Source organism: Pinus tabuliformis, chromosome 4_1 (genome assembly GCF_031772625.1).
Source record: "Pinus tabuliformis cultivar Carrire ecotype Pingquan chromosome 4_1, CPIR1, whole genome shotgun sequence".
Taxonomy (NCBI): Eukaryota; Viridiplantae; Streptophyta; class Pinopsida; order Pinales; family Pinaceae; genus Pinus; species Pinus tabuliformis.
Window position 1 is genome coordinate 199,010,881 of NC_142303.1, and position 20,381 is coordinate 199,031,261.

At 40.5% G+C, this 20,381-nt stretch overlaps 1 protein-coding gene and 1 pseudogene across 4 annotated transcripts in view; one reads left to right on the forward strand and one right to left on the reverse strand.

Moving 5' to 3' along the window:
* The window catches only part of SAC9 (sacI homology domain-containing protein / WW domain-containing protein), a 339,290-nt gene that overhangs the window by 181,204 nt on the left and 137,705 nt on the right, over positions 1-20,381 (reverse strand). The window lies entirely within an intron of this gene.
* Positions 1,737-3,047, forward strand: LOC149174905 (uncharacterized; annotated as a pseudogene).

The window sequence follows — 20,381 nt, forward strand, 5'->3', positions numbered from 1 at the left end:
TCAAGCTCTCTGAGAATCCAGTATTTCATGATCGGTCAAAGCACATTGATATTAGGTGTCACTTTGTCAGAGACTGTGTCCAATGAGGAGCAGTACAGTTGAGCTACACTCCTACAAGAGAATAGGTGGCGGACATCCTCACCAAGGCCCTAGGAAGAAAAAAGTTCGTTTATTTCAAGGAGAAGATGGGGATGGTAAAGAATCCATTTCAATATCAAAAATGGATAAGTATCAGGTGATGCAATGTAGCAATTAGCAATTGCGGTGCTTTGGGCAACATGATGCAACAAATTGAAAGGGAGTTGCAGTCCAGATGTAGCAGTGGCAGTAGTAGTGTCATGGGCAGCAGTACAGGAAGCAGCAGTGCAGATGATGTAAGGAAGCAAACTAGACATCAGCACAGGTACCGGTGCGGAGGATCAGTGTGATGTTTCCATGGTGAAGCATTACTAGAGCACATTCCTCGCTAAGAGGGAGTGTTGATTTGTGGTAGCATCAGATGTGCTCTAGCCATGAAAATTGGTGGAGAGGCTAACGCACATGAGATCTCCAAGACCCATAAATCGTTTTGAGAAATTCTATTTGGATGAGGAGTTATTAAAATAATTAATATTTTTAATGGGTTCCTAAGTTTAAACTTAGGAAAATAAAATTATTAATGGGTATTAATAAAGATAAGGATGAGAAGCTTCTAAAAGACGAGGATCAAGTCTTTTTTAGTCTTAGTTGTTGATTAGAGAATTAAACTCTGTCGTTGATTTATCAATAGGAAAAGTATAAGAGAAGACTTGAGGGTCATTTGGAGATACACCAGCAGATAGATAAGGATGAGAAGCTTCTAAGAGACGAGGATCAAGTCTTTTTTAGTCTTAGCCGTTGATTAGAGAATTAATCTCTATCGTTGATTTGTCAACAAGAAAAGTATAAGAGAAGACTTGAGAGTCATTTGCAAATACACCAGCATATACTCAGTATCTCAAGGAAAATCGATTCTCAAAGAGAAGGAGATCGATTTCAGAGGGAGAATTGCAAGGTAGAGGAAGAGGGGGGATTAGCAACAGTCAGGGAGTTCAGAAGAAGTGAAGAATATAATTCATAACAAGTAAATAAATAAAATAAATATAAATATTAAATAATCAAATATTGATTATGTTAAATAGCCATTAAGTTAAGTGAAAAGGCATGTTTAAAAGACATGCCCAATCACGAAAGGACACCTGCTTAGGTATATATATGTGGGTCCTCATTGCAACAATCATCACTTATACATTTTAAATATAATAAATTATTATTACAAATACCTCTCGTGTATTTTTACATTCAAGCCTACAAGCTATCAGTTATTATGCTTCAGTGATATCAAAGCCATGGCTCAAAATATAATCATGCGAGTCTTTGAGTGTAGTTCGCCGCACAATATGCCATTACGTTCACGTCTTGAATCCATGGAGAATTTTAGTAAAATTCAAGAAGCATTTCAGCGTTTAGAAAAATCATATGCAGAAGTTAAAGCATGTCGAAAGGAAAGCGATAACAAGGAAAATGATCTAGATAATGATTCTAATGAAGCTTATACAGATCAAGATGAGGATTTAGATATAGATAATCTTGATGTGAATGAGAATGATCTAGATCAAGATAATGATTCCGATGAAGCTAATCTTGATATGGATGAGAGTGTTGCAGAAGATTCTTGAGCAGAAATTTCAGAAGGTAAGGTCGAAGATGCTGCAACTATGGCAAAAGTCAAGATGGAAGAACAAGGCACTAAAGATGATACTCCCATTGAGGACACAGTCTCAGAAAGTGATGGTCTACCCTTAGAGGAAGAGAATGACTTATTAGATATATTTAGAAGTGAATTTGCGGAAGATAATTTAGAAGAAGAAGATGATGTCGGTAATGCTTTGCAAGGCCAAAATAAGACACTGCAGTTAAAGATTGATGAGCATAAGCAACAGTTAGAGATACTTAAACAAAAGGATACTAAATTTTTGAAATTTTTGAAAGAGCATGAAAAGGAACTTCCTCAATTCAATCATGAACATAACATTGAATCTGAAGAAGACAAAGAGAATCTCAAGGAAGGTGTTATGAAGCTTGGTCAACCTCTTGCAAACTTAATTCCTTCCAAAGTGCCTCTTGGGGAAGCCTTTAATAATTGTATTCCTCCTGGAAGAAGATATTCTTTCAAGCAAGTGTTGCACCAACAACGGTTTTTGATGATAGAATTGGGTTTGATAATTTATCTGACAAATACTTCACGCTACTATCATTCTTCAGATGGGTCAAATAGGGGCATCAAACATTTCAATATTGCACGCAAAGGACGAGATGCAGTTCTAGACAATGATTCTGTAAATAATTTTGTGTACGAAGCATTGTGTTTCTTCCATAATCATAAACAAAGTGGGTAGAACAAGTATATTTTGGTTCATTGTACCCATGGCCATAACCGCACTAGGTTTATGATTGTTAATTATCTTGTTCGCATACAAAGCATGACTGTTAAAGAGGCTCTGCAGCACTTTGTTGCTGCAAGACCTCCAGGGATTTATAAACAGGATTATATTGATGCATTGTTTAGGTTTTATCATGAGAGAAAACCAGAAACAATGCTTTACCCTTCCACACCAAAATGGAAAAGATCAGTTAGTGTTGATCTTAATGGCAATGCAATGGAGGATGAAGATGATGATGGTGACATTATGGCTGCTTTGTAGGAAGTTGAGGAAGAAAATGAATTGATGACAAATGATGATATCCTAGGTGATGCAATTCCTTCAGCTCAGCAAACAGATATGCAGAAGATTTGTTGTATGGCGCTTGGAGTAGAGTCCCATGGAAATTCTCATTTTCCAGGATCTCAGACAGTTTCATTGGACAGAGCACACCTACAACTCCTAGGGCAGTGATATTATTATGCCACATGGAAAGCTGAAGGAACTCGATATATATATATATATATATATATATATATATTTTGTTCGATATACCATGCTCAATCCACGGTTGTCCGCACCCCCGACAAACCTCGCTTGGTCTAACCTTGCATTGTCACTCCACTGTTGTCCGCACCCCCGACAAACTCCACTCGGTCCAACCCAGTTCCACCAATGCTCCACTGTTAGGGTCCCACCCTAACCCCCTTATTTATGTAGTGGGATCGAGTCATAGTAAAGAGTCAATAAAGCCCATATTAATAATTGTAAGTGGTTAACCTGCAATTAATGACGGGACCACAGTTAGTTGCAAATGGGCCATGGTATTAGATAGATGGTATTAATAACCCATGGTATTGATCCATGGTATTGCATGTATGAGTCATATATAAAGGATAGAGACTCCCTGCGAGGAGCATCGTGTCTTATTTTTGAATCGAGCTCTGCTCTATTGGAGGTTGCCCCCTCGAAGAGGCCAGTGAACATTGCTTTCTGAATAATAAAATATTTGCTGTTGTCTCTCACTATTCTATGTTCTGGGTATCTTTCTTCGCATATTCTGTATTTGGGTATCTTTTTGCAGGTTATGAGCATAACAAGTGGTATCAGAGCACTTTCCAGGGCCGGTGGGATCTCCATTTCTTAGCAAAAAAAAACAAATTGGCTAAGACATGTTCCGGCGTCTTTAAACCACGGGATCTGTCGTTGCGGCGCTTATTGGTGATCTAGCCCATCAGAATCAAGACGATGAGCTGAGCACGGTGGTACCATTCAATTCTTAGTGAAAAAAATTTTGGGCGGTCCCAAATTTCAAGAACATCAGGTCGGTGCATGGTAGAAACTAGAGCTCAAGCTATGGCCAATGAGAGGATGGACAAACTTGAACAATCCTTGCAATCCCTCCAAATTCAACTTGACCGACTAACTAGCATAATCCCGAGCATAATCCCAAAGGGCAAGGAGGAAGCCCATGAGGAGGCGTATATTGGCAATGGACACAGTGAGGGTGAGTCTAGCCACTCTCTTCACCTCTGGGCCCCCACCAACAATCCCGTCCGCGACCTCCCAAGTTGGATATGCATAAATTTGATGGTTCTCAACCGGCAGCATGGATAGCACAAATGGAGCAGTATTTCAATCTGAATAACATCTTAGATAATGAGACTCAGCGTATGGTGGGAAGCATGTACTTGGACAATGAAAGGTGGCAATGGTGGGAATGGCATCAACGTTGCAATGGAACTTTTGTGACTTGGACCACCTTCAAAAAATCTCTTACAGAACGCTTTGACCAGGAATCTTCTTTTTTGGGTCGTCTTACTAAGCTCCGACAGACTGGCACAATGGATGAATATATTACAGCCTTTGAAGCCTTAGCCTTCCGCACTAGAGGTCTCTCAAATGTGTTCTACACGGAATGTTTTATTAGCGGTCTTAAAGAAGCCATAAAAGCCCACGTCTTACTGCACCACCCTCCCACATGGACGGAGGCTTGCAAGGTAGCTCGTAACGTGGAACGTGCGTTAGCAGCCCAGTACAGTTGCCCAAATTTCACCGCTAAGGGTCGCCCCCCACAGGCTCACAGCACGACTCAAACACTTAAGGTTCAAAAGGTGTCACCTGCAGAAATGGCCGAAAGAAGAAAGCAAGGATTATGTTACTACTGTGATGAAAAATACTCCCCAGGTCATAAATGCAAGGAGCCCAAATTTTTTCAAATTGATGCCACTGATTACAGCTCATCGGAGGAAGATCCACCACTGGAGGAACATGAGGCGGTAGAAGAGAACAACCAAAAGGACAATGTCCCTGACGAACTAGTTATTTCGCTGCATGCTTTGGCAGGGATTTCTTCACCTCAAACTCTCAAAATCAGAGGTTTTATTAAACATCGCCTAGTAGTAGTCTTGATTGATAGTGGAAGTACACATAATTTCATCCATCAAAAAGTCGCGGAAGCAGTGCATTGTTTTGTACGAGCAGTTCTAACTTCCAAGTCCAAATTGCGGATGGGGGCACAATGAAATGTGAAGACCGCTGTGAAAATGTCAAACTTCAAATGGGGGATTATCAGTTGAAGACCCACATGTTTGCCATACACATGGGAGGGTGCGACATTGTCCTCGGTGCTAAATGGCTTCGCACTCTTGGGCCAATCACAATGGATTTCCAGGAGTTATATATGAGTTTTAAGCAGAACAACTCCACACATACCCTCTGTGGACTCCAGGCGGGAGCTCCCTCTATCATCAGCTCGCATAGGATGGAAAAATTGCTAAAAAAGGGCCATCATGGAGTTATAGCTCAATTTAATGCCATTCAGGCAGTCGAAACCAAGTCTCTGCCGATTCATCCTGAGATGCAACAGATTTTAAATAACCATTTGCCGGTCTTTGACAAGCCTCATGAGCTTCCACCCTCGAGAGGGGAACATGATCATAGCATCACCTTGGTTCCAGGGGCCCAACCCCCAAATGTGCGCCCATACAGATATCCGTTCACCCAAAAGAATGAAATAGAAAAAATAATCAATGAACTTTTGGAAGCAGGTGTCATTTGTCCCAGCATTAGTCCTTATTCATCACCAGTGGTCATGGTGCTCAAGAAAGATGGGGAGTGGCGGATGTGTCCAGACTTCAGGGCCCTCAATAAGTTGACAGTCAAAGATAAATTTCCCATCCCGGTGGTTGATGATTTGCTGGATGAACTCAATGGGGCTCAATTCTTCACTAAGCTGGATCTTTGCTCAGGCTACCACCGAATTCGCATGAAGGAAGTCGACATTCCAAACACTGCTTTCCAAACTCATGAAGGCCATTATGAGTTCCTGGTCATGCCATTCGGTCTTTGTAATGCCCCATCTACTGCCCCATCTACTTTTCAGAGCCTTATGAACCACCTTCTCAAACCATATCTCAGGAAATTTTTCCTTGTCTTCTTCAATGACATCCTCATCTATAGTTGCAGTTGGGCCGCACATCTTCAGCGTGTAGATCTACTCTTGCAACTGCTCCGCAAGCATAAATTATTTGTCAAGGTGTCCAAGTGTTCGTTTGGCATGGAAGAAGTTGAGTATTTGGGCCACATTGTGGAGCGTGAAGGTGTCAAGGTGGACCCCAAAAAGATCCAGGCAATGCAGGATTGGCCTCAACCTAAGACCTTGAAGAGCCTGAGAGGATTTTTGGGTCTCACAGGCTATTATCGCAAATTTGTCTGCAATTATGGTCGCATAGCGAAGCCCCTCACTCAACTCCTGAAGAAAAATTCATTCTTTTGGAATGAGGACGCATAACAGGCATTTACAGCTCTCAAAAATGCCATGTGTTCCACTCCAGTCTTAGCACTACTTGACTTCACCAAATCTTTTGTCATTGAATGTGATGCTTCGGGTACGGGTATTGGGGCGGTCTTAATGCAAGAAGGGCGACCTTTGGCCTTCACAAGCCAACAACTAAGTGGGAAGAATCTGGGCCAATCTACCTATGAGAAGGAAATGATGGCCATTTTACATGCAGTAGAGACCTGGCAACCTTACTTATTGGGGCGATGTTTCCAAATCCGCACAGACCATCACAGTCTTAAATATTTTTTGGAGCAACGCCTATCCTCCCCACAACAAAATAAATGGCTCGCCAAAATGCTGGGATATGGTTATGAGATCATGTACAAGAAAGGGCAAGGAAATAGTGTAGCAGATGCATTATCTCGCCAACTTGAGGAGGGAAGTACCCTGCTAGCAATTTCCCTTCCATTCCAGAATGGATTGAAGAGGCTCGCAGGGAATGGTTTTCACATTCCGGGCTCTCCCAACTCATTTCTCAATTACAGGCAGATCCAAATTCCACCAAGGGCTACTCGTGGCAGGATGAGATTCTTCGCTACAGGGACAGAGTCGTAATATCACCAAAATCCACCCTCAAAAGTCGCATTTTGGCAGAATTGCACTCATCCCCCATTGCAGGACATTTAGGCTTTCAGAAGACGTATGCTCGCACCAGAAGATCATTTTTTTGGACAGGCATGAAAAAGGACATCCTCACTTTTGTAGCAGAATGCGATGTCTGTCAACGCCACAAAGGGGAGACCGTCAAAGCACCAGGCACATTACAACCGTTGCCCATCCCGGCAGCAATATGGACGGAGGTTTCTATGGATTTCATTACAGGTCTTCCAAAGTCAAGAAACAAGTCAGTCATCATGGTGGTTGTGGACAGACTTTCGAAGTATGCTCATTTCTGCGCCCTACCCCACCCGTTTACACCGACTTTGGTCGCTCAATCTTTCATGGATCAGATCTTCAAATTGCATGGCATGCCCACTTCTATTGTGTCCGATCGCGACCCGATCTTCACCAGTAATTTTTGGCAGGAACTCTTCAGGCTACAAGGTACCCAACTAAAACTCAGTAATTCTTATCATCCACAAACGGATGGTCAAACGGAAGCCGTCAACAAATGTCTGGAAACCTACCTTAGGTGTTTCACTTCAGAAAAGCAACATCTTTGGGTACAGTGGTTACCTCTGGCTGAATGGTGGTATAACACCAACTATCATGCCACCACCATAATGACTCCCTATGAAGCAGTATATGGTCAACTCCCTCCTTCCCCTACTTCTTATATCAAGGGGGGCTCAAAGGTACAAGCAGTGGATCAACTCCTACAAAATCGCGCAACCATGCTCGCCCATCTTAGAGAGAATCTTCATCAAGCTCAAAACCGCATGAAGCAACAGGTAGACCAGCATTGCTCAGAGCGCCAATTTCAAGAAGGGGATCAGGGATTTTTGAGGCTGCAACCATATAAGCAAACATCACTCAAAGACAAGGGTTGTCAGAAACTATCTCCAAAATTCTACGGACCATATCAAGTACTTCAGCGCATTGGAGAAGTAGCCTACAAGCTAGCTTTGCCGCCTACTACAAAATCCCATCCAGTTTTCCATGTCTCATGCCTCAAGAAAGTGATTGGGAACAATTGCAGAATTCAAACCAGTCTACATGAATTGGACGAGGAAGGGTCAATCTGGCTCCAACCTGAACAGGTCCTAGACACACGAGAAAGGCATCTACGTGGCCGCATGATTAGGGAAGTTCTCGTCAAGTGGAAAGACACCTCTCTGGAAGATGCAACTTGGGAACCAGCCACTATTCTTCAGCAGTTTCCGCAGCTTCAGCCTTGAGGACAAGGCTATTCTTAAGGGGGAGGGCATGTTAGGGTCCCACCCTAACCCCCTTATTTATGTAGTGGGATCGAGTCATAGTAAAGAGTCAATAAAGCCCATATTAATAATTGTAAGTGGTTAACCCGCAATTAATGACGGGACCACAGTTAGTTGCAAATGGGCCATGGTATTAGATAGATGGTATTAATAACCCATGGTATTGCATGTATGAGTCATATATAAAGGATAGAGACTCCCTGCGAGGAGCATCGTGTCTTATTTTTGAATCGAGCTCTGCGCTATTGGAGGTTGCCCCCTCGAAGAGGCCAGTGAACATTGCTTTCTGAATAATAAAATATTTGATGTTGTCTCTCACTATTCTATGTTCTGGGTATCTTTCTTCGCATATTCTGTATTTGGGTATCTTTTTGCAGGTTATGAGCATAACATCCACATACCATTGTCCCACAAAAACCCGACGGCAAGTCCCCGTTTCTTGGTATGCTAAAAACCGTTGTCGTTTACATAGGTTGTTGTACCACTATGACTCCATATCACCACTATTCCGACAACCCTCCTGTCACTGCACTGATACCACACTGTTTACCTGTGTCTGCGTGGGTTATCCGCTGCAATAACAACAACAACAACAACAAAAAAATCAGACTCCACTCCTCTGCGATGACATACCAACACCCTTTGAGAGCAAACTCGTCTGCCATGTTTTTCACCGCAGTCAAATGTTGCAGCCCGTATGTCTATCTTAGTAAACTGTCGTACGTCGTACCCCTTAAAAAAAACGAAACTATATATATATATAGAATTGAATTATATAATTATATTTTATATTTTATATTATAATTATAATATATAGTTTCTAATTAATTAATTAATTCTATTAAATATATATATTATTTATTAACAAAAACAATATTATTATTTAAAAAAAATGTTATTATTAAAAAAAAGATAAGAGTTATAAAAAGATATATATATATATATATATATATATATAACAAAGTTAATAAAAAAATAGAGTTAAAATACATATATATATATATATATATATATATATATATATATATTTATTTATTTATTTAAAATAAAAATAGAGTTATTATAAAAACTAAAAAATAAATTTAGAGTAAAAAAAAAACAATAACCTTTGATCCAAGACAGTGTGACTTACACAAAGAGAGGTACCAGTGACCAATTATTAAAAATGACGTGAGCCACATGTAAACAATTATTCGAGGTTAAGGTGAAAGAAACTGCCAACAATACAGCTTTGAGGACAAAGCTTCTGAAGGAAGGAGCTATGTTATGAATATAATTCATAACAAGTAAATAAATAAAATAAATATAAATATTAAGTAATCAAATATTGATTATGTTAAATAGTCATTAAATTAAGTGAAAAGGCATGTCTAAAAGACATGCCCAATCACGAAAGGGCACCTGCTTAGGTATATATATGTGGGTCCTCATTGTAACAATAGTCGCTTATACATTTTATATATAATAAATGATTATTACAAATACCTCTCATGTATTTTTACATTCAAGACTACAAGCTATCAGTTTTTATGCTTCAGAGAGACAGCGCAGAGGGAGATGCAGGGATGATGCAGAGAGGGACCAAAGTTGCACAGAGCCACGCAGAATGGCGCAAGGTTGATGTGGTAGAGAAAGGAAGCTCTCCTGGGTGTCAGAAAGTCTTGGAAAAAAGTCTCAGGTGTTTTCTCCCAATGTCTATGTAAATTTTTCTGTAAAAGCGATTGTTGCTGAAGATTAATAAAACCCTCCTCTGTTGTACCGGTTTTCCCGCATTGGGTTTTTTTGGGGACAATTGTCCAAAAATAATTGTGCTGATGTGATTGATTCTTGTGCATATATTTATTTTTGTATAATGATGTGATATCTATAGTAGAATTTATTTTAATGTTTACTAATGGGATTTCATAAATAACTTAGTGGGAATAATAAGTAGGTGAAATAAATCAGTTATTGTAGTAATAGAATTTCTGTTTAGAAATTTTCACAACCTTCACTTTGTTCATGCACCAACAATTGGTGTCCTTTTTGCAGCCACAATATCTTATAAGGTGTGGGGTACTTAATCATTTTCAATCCCCATTATTCCACCATTTCTTGGGAAACTAGATTGTCTGTACTTCGGTTGTCAATCACCAATTTGCAGCATTTGCCTTTGCCTTACACATTGTCTTGAATAAGGATTTCCTTTGGACTGGTTCAGCAGTCTCCTTTGCAGGTTTTAACAGGACTTTGTGCATCATCAACGCCTCTCCAGTCTCTGCCACATTCTCTACCTCGGGTGCTTGTGCCTCTACTACTTCGGTTTGAGCTAGTGTGCACCTGAATGTTCCGTATTTTCATTCTCAGGACATTCAAAAGATTAGTGACCCAATTTGTTACATCTATAACACTGATAGTCAGTATCTCTGCCTCTTCGTCTACCTCTACCTCTTTGGTAAGGTCTTCCTCCTCTGCTGCCACCTTCCTTCTTTGATTTCCCTTGTTGATTTCAGTTGCCTTCACCATTCTTTTGCGCAAAACTTTCCTCTTCCATTTGTATATCCTTTCCATTTGGAAAAACCACGTCCTCTACCAGAGCTTTGCTTCCTAGCTATCTTGACTTTTGCCTTCAAAGTGCACTAGTATGCTTCCTCTATTGTCCTTACAGAAAGTATGTTGATTTCATCTTGAATATCTAGCCTCAAACCACTGATATACCTTGTTGTCTTTTTCGGGGAATCTTCTACATAACCTGCTCTCAAATTCACCTTGTAAAACTCTTCAGTGTATTCTCTCATTGTCATTATCTTTGTTTAAGATTTTGCATCTATTTGTAGAGAGTTAGTTGGTAATCCTTTGGAAAGAACTTATTCTTCATCTTTGCCACCATTCTATCCCAGCTCTTGATCAATGGTTTGTCCTTCTTCCTTCTTTCAACCTGTACATTGTCCCAGTTCTTGATCAATGGTTTGCCCTTCTTCCTTCTTTCAACCTGTACATTGTCCCACCATACTGCAACATGGCCTTTCAACCTTGTCCAACAAACTTGACTCTCTTATCCTCGTCAATTTCATCGTACTCAAAATACTTGTCCATCTCACTGATACAATCTAGTAGATTCTCATCTTTCAAACTGCCACCATAAATAGAGATTTCAGGGTTTGGCCTTGAACTTGAGCCCACTACTGCTCTCAACAACTTAATCTCAGCAGCTTCTTCAACAAGTGCTGCTCCTTCTTCTTCAAGTTCCTCTTCGGCCTCACTAACATCTCCACCTTCAGTATCCCATTGTCTCCCTACTTTGATGGCTTCTAACCAAACTTGCAATCTCCTTATCTCTTCCCGGAGTTCTAAATTACCCGCGGGTCTGCCTCCGCGAGCTTATGCCCTTCCTGCTCGCCTATTCATCTCTATACTATAGAAATCAACAACATTAAGGCTCTGATACCACAAATTGATGGCTGCTATCTCAGCAACTTACACTGTTGTTACAGGAGGAACAACAATCATTGCTCTCTAGCAAACTATAGTGTTGTTACAGAAGGAACAGCAAATCATTGTTCTCACAGCAAATTACAGTGTTGTTACAGGAAGAACAGCAAAGCATTGCTCTCACAGCAAACTACAGTGTTGTTACAGGAGGAACATCAATCATTGCTCTCTCAGCAAACTACAGTGTTGTTACAGGAGGAACAGCAAATCATTGCTCTCACAGCAAACTACAGTGTTGTTACAGGAGGAACAACAAATCATTGCTCTCACAGCAAACTACAGTGCTATTACAGGAGGAACAACAAATCGTTTTTTTCCAGCCACGTAGTTTGTAAAAACACAGTTTAAAGATCCCTTCGTAACTCCCAACCAAGAATCTTTTTGGAAAATTGCTCGCGTGTTACCAAATAGACCCTGCTCTGCACAAAACCCAGATACCAGAATTTCGAATTTCGTCTTCCTTTGATCAGAAATTGACCCGCAAATTTGATGATGGTTTTCCTTTACAAATTTTCTTTCTTCTGTTGGCTTGATACAAAGTGCTTTGTATTCTCAAATCTGTAATGTAAAATGACTCTTTCCAATACACAATCTTGGATGCAAAAGTACTGGATTAGAAGATTAACTGAAATATGATTCTCCAGGTTCTCATTTAAATGTAAATAACAGAGAAAATACAATGCAAGAATTCCTCATTCAACACAGCGATTCAAAGACCATATCAATTTCAATCTCTAGATATTAATATTATGGCTCACAAACCTCACAAACACACATGCAAATAACTGTCTCACACACACTTCCAAATTCGATTCGCTGATACAAAAAGCCACTGGTATAAGAAATGTTGTTCAATTAACTTCAATCTCACACCAAAACTTCCAGCATCCAAAAATGTTCCTCCTCTCTCCCCAAAAACTAAAAAACCACTGTCCAAGAAATGAGTTCATGGATGTGAACCAATTTCCCTTAGCTCTAACTACCTACTAGCTATAAAATCATTTCTTTTAACTAGATATTCCTAACTAATCTTAACTAAATATCAAAAACTTTTCACAAATAAACTTTAAATGTTCTAGCCTTGACATGTGATCAATCCATAACATTGCTAGGCTCTTGGCCTGACTTTAATAACTTATCATTTTTATGTGCTCGGCCTAATGCACCTGCATCACTGTGATATTAGTGCCATTTTTCATATGCTTCTTATAACCCTATGGGTAGTTTTCCTTAAGGTATATGACATACCCTAGTGGGGATCCAACCCCAAAACTGAGTAGTACTTTACAAATTTTCATACCATTTTAGAAACTCAGTATTTTGAGGTGCTAGCAGGCTCATTGGGAAGCTATTTTGTGGTACTAACACATTCAACTCATAGTCATACTTTATTTGCAAATTTTTAGGCTTGTGGGTGGTTCCAAAGTGGACACTAGCTTGTCCACTTTTGCATTTTATTTTTCTTGCAAAATTACAAATTTGCAAGTCTAGAACAGCAAGCAAAATAGTTTTTTCCAACCACCTACCAAGGGCATAATCAAGGGTAATCATATCCATGCTGGTAAGGGCTATATGAGACTCAATCTTGTGCTTTTTCAAAGGTATATTCTTTAATTTATTCAATGTTCTAATTGTTGGTCTACACATTTCTGTGATAGAATATCCATTACAGATTTGCAATCATCTAAACTAACTCCTAGCCCTCATCACCAATTGAGATTTATAAGCACGAGCTTGCTAATCTTGAGGTGGCGTATTTATTTTTGCAGGGAAGCGTCTCATAGCATTTTAGGAGTTAGCCTAAAGAATGGGGACTCGTGCCAAGTTGACAGCGGGTGCCTGTCTAGTGTGGTGCTGCTATAGCATCTTGTCAAACCTTTGCATCACTATTAATTAATATATGACCACTAAAACATCACATGTATGATAAAAATGAAGTACATGTACATACTCATAGCTCTTTTTTTCACAAGAAAAAATGTAACAACTTTCATTAGTAAACAAAGGTCGTTACATATTTCAAAATAAGATATAGAACAGGAAACTCCAAAACGTAAAGGCCCTGTAACCGAAGCCAAAAAGCTAAACCATATGGCCGAACATGAAAACACAAGGGCCATAATTAACCGGAGAAGGCTGAACCTCCCATGCAGACATACAAAATCACAAGCACCGAAAAAGAGCTCTCAGCTATAGAATCATCCCTGACAAAAGACTAATCCTTAGGCCCTATCGGCCATTACCTGCCAAAGAGATACCAAAAAAGAGTCAAACCAGGACAAAGATTACAAAATGAGACCCAAAACCGGGTCCTTCATCACATAACAGAGAAGGCACCGGATCCACAAACCACTCCATTAACCAAAAAATTGTCGTTGATAATACCTGGCAGCATCAAAACACCCCTCTTGGAAAGGATGTTTGCCACTGTGTTATATTCTCAGTAGATATGGGAAAACGAGATGTGCTTGAATGAATCCTTCAAGGCCAAGATTTGTTGCTGCCAGTGGAATGAGGAAGCAACTGCCAGTGACGACCTACCCTACACCTAGTCTATAGTGAGAATCCGGGAGAAGGACTTTCCGGAGAACATTGACAGAGAGGCGGAGAGAGCTTGCAGAGAGGCAGCACAATAGCCAAGAGAGTTGACGTCACTCCTGCAACCTCTGTGTGGATGACGCAAGCCCTATTGGCTCTGCGCAATCTATGTTGCCTCTGCATGACTTCCTCTGGCCCTGCTTTTGCCTTTTCTACCTCTATGTTGATCTCCCGACTCTCTGTTCCGTACTCGCTGCCTCCTCACTGCTCTCCAAACCACTGGTTCATTTTCTCAACTAACCCCGCTCCAAAAATTGAACTGACTAAGTGTCCCTCAGTGTGTTCTCCAAGTGACCCTCAAGCCTCCTCTTATACTTTTCTCATTGACAAATCAACGACCGATATTAAGTCCCTAATCAACGGCTAAGATTAGATCTGGCTTGATCCATGACTTTTGGACCATTCTAACACAGTTTTATATTAATACACATTAATATTTTATTTTCCCTAAGTTTAGACTTAGGGACTCCATTAAAAATATTAATTATTTTAATATCTCCCAAATTGTTTAGAATCTGCCCAAACCCTTTCTGGGTATTGGAGATCTCATGTGCTTTAGCCTCTCCACCAATTTTCGTGGCTAGGGCACATCTGATGCTACCCCAAATCAACATTACAACCATGGGAAGGAAGCCTATATATAGGGCACTCGGCCTCATTCAAAGAGACAAATCTCACACACCAAAAAGTTCAATAAAAGAACAAGCATCAATAAGCGAGAAAGAGGAGGATAAAAGGAAGAGAAGAAGATCGATTTTTTGGATAGTTTTTGGGTTGAAGTTCCTCACATGCGCGAGAATATTACGCATCATTTGTTGTATTAGAAGTCAAAGTATGACAATCATATAAGTAGGCTGAAAAACAAGTGAAAGTCAAGCAATCTAGCAAGCCAAGTTGCTATGGAAAAAGCCTCTATCCAAGCGAAGAAGAGAAAAGGGTAAAACCTCCATCTTTCTCCCACACGTGCAGAAACTAGGGTTTTTGCAATGACCGAAAATTGCAGACAGAAATTGCAGGGGTCAAAAAAGAGGTCAAAGGAGTAGTTGTCATTGGAAAGAAGTTTGACTAAAGAAAAGACTCATCAAGGAGTGGCATAGACTTGGTCTTGGAGGAGTTTTGGTCAAGGGTCTAAGACTTGGAATTCGTCCATTGAAGATTATATACGAAGAAGAATTCGGTGGGTTTTCCTCTCAAGACTGGAGAGGTTTTGGCCATGGCCGATAGCCTATATCTTGTGTCCTTTGTCTCATTGTTCTTTATGGTTTGGTAGTTGTTTGATGAAGAAGAACACATAATAATAAACAAGTCAAAGATGAACCTAATTAAGAAAGAAAAAAGTTTTCACAAGCAGTTATCACTGCTAGAGAAATCACCTCATCTCTCTGCCCTACATTTCTCAACACAACAGATATTCTGAAGAGATTTAGAATGCACGATTGTAAACCCATGTCTATGCCCATGATCACCAACTGGAAGAAGATAGATGCATCGGATCACAAGGATGTTGACCCCACCTTGTATAAACAACTCATCGGTTCTCTCATGTATCTAGTCAACACCAGGCCAGATATCTGCTTCGCGGTCAACACTCTGTCAGTTTATAGTGGAGCTAAAGAGAGTGCATTGGATAGCAGCGAGGCACATTTTGAGGTATTTGTGTAGCACAATAGAGTATGGCTTGAAATATACCCAAGGGGATGGCGTCAAACTATGTGGATTCACAGATTCAGATTGGGCAGGCAGTTTAGTGGACAAGAAAAGCACCTCTAGGTATTGCTTCAATGTTGGATTAGTGATGGCTTCTTGGTGCAGCAGGAAGCAAAAGTCGGTAGCACTGAGCTCTACAAAAGCAAAGTTTATGGCAACTAGGACAGCTACATGCAAATCTATATGGCTTCAGAAGCTACTAATGAGCTTGTTCAGGCAAAGGATGGAGGTGACCAGTGTCTACCGTGATAATTAGAGTTGCATTAAGCTCTCTAAAAACCCAGTGTTTCATGACAAGTCAAAACACAGATATTTGATGTCATTTCATTAGAAATTGTGTAGCATGGAGCAGTCCAGCTACAATATGTCCCCACAGAAGAGTAGGTTGCAAATATACTCGTGAAAGCTCTCGGGAGAGCTAAATTCGTCTATTTCAGAGAACACATGGGTATAGTGGAGAAACACTTCAAAAGTCAATGGCAGACCATACAGGCATTTCAGAGAGAGATCCAGGCTGTGCGAAATTGTTCTTGTGCAGAGGGTGTCATAGGGAAATTCACAAAGGGGTTTCTGAGGCAAGTTTCAGTGTAGGATTGCTCGTGGGTGAGGAAAAATTCCTCACAATATTTTTGCCAATATTTTCTCTACAGGATTGCGATTTTTCGACATCCAAATTGTACTCATATTTTCTACTGCATATAATAAAATATAAACCCTCAGCGGCTGCACCAGTTTTCCCACATTGGGCTTTTCCGAGGACTTTTGTCCAAAAATGATCTGAATTGGATCATTATATTGTTTGTCATCCATCGCGATGCATTTGGCGTGGAAAAAGTAGAGGAATTAGCCCACGGAACCGTTTTTACCGACGGGACCCAGTTTGGCGAAACAAGGTCTGGAACCTTCCGGGTGTGTTTTGAGGCATCAAACGATGTTTTTGGGGGGGTAAACTTTGCCGACTTAGTGCAGCAACTTTCCATGTTATTCTACACACAAAGATATTTCCAACGACGCAAGAAGCGCGTCAATCGGGGAGTCTGTATGCAAACGTTATGCCACTCAGATGTTGACCTTCCTATTTTCACACCTATAGTTCGGGAGGATGTTGCGGCAGCCCCCATTATTTATGGAAAAGGGGCTAGCCATGTGGTTGTGATGTAAAAGACTCTAGAAGAGTCTATATTGTAACTCTAGTTAAGAGTTGATGTAGGTATGTTCCAGGCTTAGAGCAATTTATTTCAATTTTCACAGTTAGCTCAATATATTTTCCAGATTAGCAATCACATCAGCATTAAAGTAAACTGCAGATAGAACATAAACATAAATCACAGAAGACATGCCAAGACAAGAGGACACAAGATGTGGCGCTAGCCAGGGACAAACCCCAATGTGGGGAAACCCTTGATCAATTCTTCTTATATGTTCTTCAATAGTTTAGCTGAGAGAGAGAGAGAGAGAGAGATAGTACATTTACAACAGAAGTCAACACTTTGACTTATCTAGATAAGAGCATAGATCATCTCTAAGAAGATGATACATGAGATCAATTGAAGACATGCTGCTTCAACTGATTCTCCAAGGTGACTCCTTCACCTATCATTGTGTTGCATCTCGTCATCATGCTACACCCATCATGATAATGGTGGACCTCATGACCATGTTGTACACATCATATTGTTGCACCTTATGTTGCACTATTGTCCCATGTGTCATTGTTGAACCATGTTGTCATACAGCATGTCTCATGTGCTTGTAGCAACATGCTTTCCATTGTTATCCATAATGTCCATGCTTGCCATGTTGTCCATGATTGCCATGTTGTCCATGCTTGTTGTCCCATTGTGCCACTGTTGCACAATGTCATCGTTGTCACATCATTGTTCTGTCTCATCATGTTGTTGTCCCATTGAACATTGTTGCATAATATCATTGTTGTCCCATCATCTTAGTAGCACCATGTAGCCCAGTTGTCCTATTTACTTTGTTGCACTAGTTAACAACACCATGTAGCCTAGTTGTCCTATTTACTAGCACTGTTGTACTAGTCGCCTTGCATCTATCTATCAGTCCACAAACAGCCCTCAATTTTGTTGCATGCTACTGTTGATTTCTGCCTAGGGTTTTGTGCATGTAACAGTTTGGTTAGGGCACACCAACAAGCCTAACGTATAGGGAGAACACCCATGTTTTTCCTCGATGTCCTTAGAGATGATTGCGGCCTGGTTAGGAGGTCCTTTCTAGGCCTCTCAGCCACCTAAACTTCATCTCCCAACTGTTGTTGTAGCAGTCCCTCACTTTGGCCCTATAAACAGAGATATATGCCCCAAAATCATGCACAAAACAATCATGAAACTCACCTATAGTCTGCAGCCTGATTTGCAAGGTAAGACTGCTCCAACGTGTCACTAAATTGCCCTCAAATCATTCCAATGACTGCAGCTCTTCCAGCAAGGGAACTCGGTCGACCTTCACCCTGAAGCAGGCCTTAAACCAACTGCGTTTATCCCTTAAACTTAACTCAGAGATATGATGTCCATACAGCCCTTCCACGCTATCTAGGGCAGCCTTCTAATGTTGCAGCTAGGGCATGTTATTATCTTCCTTGACTGCGTCTACGTAAGGATCAGCGTATAGGGTTATTTCTTGACCAGCGTATAGGTTAGGACTCCTTCTTTGATAGCGTTAGGGCTGCCTTCTTTGATAGCGTTAGGGTTGCCTTCTTAGCTATGGCTAGGGCAGCCTCTTTTCCTCCAACATCTAGGGCTTCCACTCCTAGATTTCTCTTCCACTAAAACCCAAGACAAGTGGAGAAAAATCAAGATAGAAGTGTGTGTGTGTGAAATGACTCTCAAGTCATCTCCTTTTATACTAAAACGTTGAGCACATGTGGGGTTTATTTGGTTGTTGGCCGACCTTGATGAATTGTCTTATAACACAAATAAATTCATAACTCCATGAATACTTATCGGAATCGGATGCTCTTTAGATCAATTCTACACCTCTCGATGAGAGGGATCCAAGAAAAATATCAATTGCCATAAATAAGATGACCCACATGGAGTTTGGACCTAGTTGCCAATTTTAACAAATAGGTTATCGGGATGTGTTATAATTAGGCCACTAGGAGGAAGAGGCATGACATTCTTTCAAGAGCATTTTGTTCTTTAGTTGAGCAAAGATAGGCAGGAGAGATAGGAGGTAGAGCACACGAGAGGATCTGCGCACTGTAGCAGTGTTAAAATTGGCAACTAGGGCCAAACTCCATGTGGCTCATCTTATTAATGGCAGCTGACATTTTTATTGGATCCCTCTCATTGAGAGGTGTAGGATTGATCTAAAGATCATCCGATTCCGATAAGTATTTATGAAGTTATGAATTTATTTATGTTATAAAACAAATTGTCAAGTCGGCCAGCATCCTATGTAGGCTCAGAAGCCCAATAGATGTGTCCATTCATCATCCATGTTTTAGTATAAATGAGAGAGGACTTGAAGTCATTTGAAACACACACTCTTCATGTGATTTCCTCCTTTCCACGTCTTGGGTTTTTGGTGAAGGACAGACACACAAGACGATATGTTGGGCCAAGTGTATGATGCCCTAGCTTATACGCTGTAGTGGAAAGTCCTAGCCACAGTAAGGGAAGGAATTCATACGATCTAATGGAGACACCTAGCCGCAGTAAGGGAAGACATCATACGCTGTAACAAAGACTCTCTAAACGCAGCGATATATACGCACAGCATGGAGCACTTATACGTTGTCCAACATAAAGGGTAGCCGCAGTAAAATAAAGGAAGCCGCAGTCATAAAGGGTAGCCGCAGTGATATAAAGGAAGGTGCAGTCAAGACCTCGCATGTATGGGAGCAAATCCGCACTGCAGGAAGAATGATGTTGATCTCAGGTGAGTACAGGTTCTTGGTATCAAGGTGCAGGTTCAGTGTTTCGTAAAAATACAGTCTCAGTTAAGTATGTATGATAAGGGTTTTGGTGAAGTAATGAGGATGAAAATCAAACCCTTGCAACCCGCACTACAGAAACATCACTTCGGACCTACCTTCTAAACAGCCTCAGCACATGAAATATAAATGTATATGGGTACTCTCTCAAACATTGTCTCAGCTAAATGGAGATTACGTTAAGTGATTATCTCAGTCTTGCATATATATATGACTGTCTTGGCATAATAGTCACAATGATGAAATATGTGATACTTGACATACCTGTAACCTGAAGGAAATATCTTCAAATGAATAAATCAGAGAAGGCTAATGATGATCTCAATATATCTATGAGCAGCATCTCGACATACCTGTAGGTGTTGTCATCAACCGGATGGAGCTGAAGGGTCTTAAGTCCTGTAACAAGGATCTCAGCATACACTTATATTTGTTTCTATTAACTCGCTTACCTCAATCATGAACAGTCTCAGATCATGATG